Raw genomic sequence first — 4,260 nt, forward strand, 5'->3', positions numbered from 1 at the left:
GTTCTTATAATTAGGATTGTTATAATTGTTCTTAATCTGGGAGGGAGGTTGTCCTGTAAAGATCAACACCAGAGGCTCAGAAGCCAAACCACTTGGGTTAAAATGCTGGCTCAGCCACTTCCTGGCTTTATAACAGCAAACCAGTTACTTGTTAGCTTGAGAACTCAGTTTATCCACCTGATAAATGGGAATAATAGCAGTATCTACTTACCAGGGTTGTGTGAGAATCAAATGAGATAAGTTAAAAGTGCTTAGCACAGTGGCTAGTTCAATGGTCCACAAACTACAACTGCCGGGCAAGTCTGTTTTGCTGCCTGTGTTTATAAATAAAGTTTTATTGGAAACAGCCATTATTGATTAGCTTACCCATGATCCATGGCTGGTTTGTGCTACAAAAAGAGAGATGAGCGGTTGCAACATTAACTCCAAGCCTGCGAAGCATAAGATGTTCATTTTCTGGTCCCAGGCAGAAAGAAAGTCTGCCAACCCTTGTGCTAGTTCATAGGTGAATTACCCAGTAAATATTAGCTGTTGTTACTCCACTTCATTTAATTCTTCCAACAGCTCATTCATTGTGAACATGAAGATCCAACTCCAGAGAGGGGAAGTAACTTGTCCAAGGCCACACAGCTAGGATGGTTCAGGACTGGGAGTTGAACTTTCAGCTCCAGGAACTTTCTAGAATGTGATACTGACTGCTGCAGTCTGGCTGGGCATAATAACTGAGCTGCCACAAAGCCTTATAGATTCAAACAGTAACTCTTTATTCCCCAACTCTCACCGGCACTGCACACACCACACAGGAACACACTCCCTACACTTGGCTCTGTCTAATCTCCGTGAACCCCTGGGGGGGGGGACAGGGACTCACAGGAACTCCAAAGTAGTGGGTGCCTGACACAGCAAGAGCCACCCTATGGCCCACAGTAAAGGTCAAATATACAATTCAATCAACCTAGCATCATAGCAATTATATACAGCTTAACTCAAATCATCATCTCAATGGTTCGATGGCGTCACCTTTCAACCATTCCCTCTGGCAAATGCCAGGAGTCATTCTGACTGGGCTGTGGCTCTCAACAACTGACCAGGGATTCTCCCATGCTTGGAGTCCTTGGGCTTTGAGTTCTTCCCAAATTAGTACTTAGGAGGAACTGGCTTAGCTCCCTAGGCAAGGACGGCCCACTCCAAGCCCAGGAACACCTCCTCCCTCTCTCTGACCAAGGCTCTCCCCAGCCAGCAGGCACAGAAGAGCTTTTTGCCCCATTTAGGCCTTTCAACAGCCTGGTCTGCCTTCCTCTCCTTGGGCCCATGGCCTTGCTAGGCTGGACTGCATTGGACAACTCCCTGGTGATTGACGTTTCTGTTCCCCCCTCAGGACTCTGTGGTCTGCTTATTGGCCTTGCCCTTGTCCTTGTAATGGACTGGTCTGAAGCCATTTCCATTTCCTTGGTGTGTTCTCCTGTCCCATAGCAACTATGACATGATTATGTTGTTCTCCCTTAACATTAATCCTCTCAAACTACCTAGTTATCTTTAATTTCCTGTCCATTTCCCATACCGGGAAGTTAAGTGGAGCTGAGTCAGGCCCGCAGTGATGGAGTAGCATGGGAAAGCTCAGAGATTCTCACCCTGGGTCCCTGGAGCCCAGAGAGGTAGCTTGGGCCCTGGAGCCTGTGGAGGCTGGCAGGATATACCACCCCCAGGCTGGACCCTCTCTGCTCCAAACCAGAAATCATGAGCAGACAGCAGCGCTGGGTTTCTGGGGCCTTCCTCCCACTTGGGCAGTCTAGGTTCTTTTGAACTAGTAGGATCAATAACCTCCAAAGTTTCCACCTCCCCCAGCCACCTATATCAAATAATGCACTCTCAGATACCTACCTGTCCCAGTGTCCCTAAGTCTCATGGACCCAGCAGTGATAGCCCAGGACAAATTCTACCTAGACTGTGCTGTGTGTGTGTGTGTGTGTGTATGTGTGTGTGTATACGCATGCATATATGTGCAGTCTTGCACACGTCCCCATGACCACAGACTTCCTTTGGCATAGAGTCTGGCATATGCTAGACACTCAGGATGTGGCATTTCCTGCCTCTCTTTGGTGACCATTGTGCCTAAGGTTCAGCAGAACTAGACAGATCAGCACACAGTAGACATTTATTAAATGACTAGATTGACAAAGTGTGTTCTTCCTAAAAGTGTCCTCTGTGCATTTCTACATGTGCACATGTGTGTGTGTGTGTGAAATGGCTGCACCTTGGGCATGGAGTGTGTGTAGAGTATGTGTTATATGTGGGCAACAGTGTGCATGACATGCTGCTCTGTTTGTCCCCAGGGGGTTGGGTGCAGGCAGGAAAGCACAGTCATTCAGAATCTAGGGCGCATACTCAGAAGTCAGAGTGACCCAGACGTGAGTGCCCACTCTGCACTTTCTCATGGTATCACCTTGGTCCATCAATCTATGGAAGTCCTAGCTTTGCTTCCTGTCAAAAAGGGAAACACATTTCAAATACCAAACTCACAGGGATGTAGGGAGCTTAAATGCTCCAGTGTAGATCAAACTCCTACTATGTGAACGACACATGCTGAGTGCCCTATAGGAGACAGTGGCTGATGGTGAGGATGAACAATAGGATGTGGAGCAGCTTGCCTGTCAGAGGCACATGGCGGTGCCCGAGTGGAAATGCAAGCATGTGCATGTGCTTGCTGTTGTGGAATGTTGTATGATGACGAGTCTAGAAGGATTAGGTAGCCCCTGGAGACGCCCCTTGGGAAGGGAAACTCAAAAAGCAGGGGCACAGGTTGCTCCAGGTACAGGGTGATCTGGGAGCTGCTGAGGCTTGGCAAGAAGTGTCTGATGACTTTTTCTTTTTAATACTGTGACTTAATCCCAGAGACACTTCACCACTGAGCAAAGCCCTCAGTACCTTTTAGTTTTAAGACAGGGTCTCACTGAGTGGCTGAAGCTGTCCCCAAACTTGCCATCTTCCTGCATCAGCCTTTCTGAGGTGGTGGGATCCCAAGTGTGTGCCACTGCGTCCAGCAGCATCTGGTGACTCACGGACCGTCTTCCCCCTGAGCAGCAGAAGGAATGGGGTGAAGGGGCTGAGGACTGTTGAGCTGGAGACTCAAGAAGCAGCCTCCAGCAGGGCAGCCTGAATTTCCCCGAGGACCTCCATGGCTCTCCCCCGAGCACGTCAAACCTTGGCTTATCCCAGAGAGGGAAGGAGAGCCAGAAAGGGCTGGCAGGCAGGCTGCAGCACAGGCTGGTGAAGGTAGAGAGTTTGCAGGGCTGCATAAGGCTGAAGAGCAACAAGGAGCAGCAGGGAGCAGGGGGTGGGGAGGAGATGGAAGGGAAGAGGAAGGCCCCCTCCCCCTCCCCCTGCACCTGCTGCTGTCCCCTATAGGCTTCCCTTATAGCCCCCCAAGGCCACGGGGCCAATCTTAAGGGTCACCTCCAATGCCTGGGCTACAGCTGAGAACATGGAAGGGAACCGGAACTGCAGGGTGACTGAGGGGTGCCAGAATATGTGGGAGACACGATCCTTAATCCAGAAAAGAATCTGAGAGCCAGACACCCTAGCTCTAGCCCCAGTTCTCCTCCAGGACACTGTCCCGCTGTCAGGCCCTCTCCTGGGGCTTCCATGTCTCAGGGCACCATCATCCAGCCTGACTATGGGCCCTCGTCACTTCTGAGGCTCTGCTGAGGGTCATCTGGATGGGAGGCCACTGCCTTTATTGTTTGCAGTCCTGTCCCACTTCCACGTACTCTCCAGGATAGACCTGCACTCCGGCAAGGGATGCCTTCTTTGGCCATAGTTGATGTGGACATCAGAGGCCTCCATACTCCCACACTCTGGGTATTGATCCTCACTGTCTTTATTTTCTGTCTTAGAACCTATCAATTTTCTCTAGGCCTTTGAATGCAGGGACCAAACTGATATATCTCATTAATGATAAAAAATAGTAATGATTTTTGTCATTCTCATGAATGACAGTGATTACCACCAATAAACACGCTGAAAGTGTCAATGGTGGTGATGAAAGTGTCAGTAACAATGGCATTGATGGTGGCGGTGGTGATGAAGGTCATGGTGAGGATAACAATAGAGTCAGTGATGAAGATGATGAGAGTGGTGGTGAGTGTGCTGGGGGTAATGGTGTTAATAGACTTGGTAACGTTGACAGAGGTAGTGATGATGGTGGAGGTGATGGTGGAGGTGATGGTGGAGGTGATTTGGTGGAGATGATGTTGGTGGAGG

General features: G+C 49.6%; 1 long non-coding RNA gene across 1 annotated transcript in view; it reads right to left on the minus strand.

The window, feature by feature from the left end:
- Window positions 1–3,934, minus strand: part of LOC144372552 (uncharacterized) — a 66,153-nt gene extending 62,219 nt beyond the window's left edge. The window contains exon 1 of the long non-coding RNA XR_013432528.1: window positions 2,926–3,934. This is a non-coding gene — a long non-coding RNA (uncharacterized LOC144372552). The remainder of the gene's footprint in view (window positions 1–2,925) is intronic.
- Between the last annotated feature and the right edge of the window lie 326 nt (window positions 3,935–4,260).

Source organism: Ictidomys tridecemlineatus, unplaced genomic scaffold, assembly GCF_052094955.1.
Source record: "Ictidomys tridecemlineatus isolate mIctTri1 unplaced genomic scaffold, mIctTri1.hap1 Scaffold_1280, whole genome shotgun sequence".
Classification (NCBI taxonomy): domain Eukaryota; kingdom Metazoa; phylum Chordata; class Mammalia; order Rodentia; family Sciuridae; genus Ictidomys; species Ictidomys tridecemlineatus.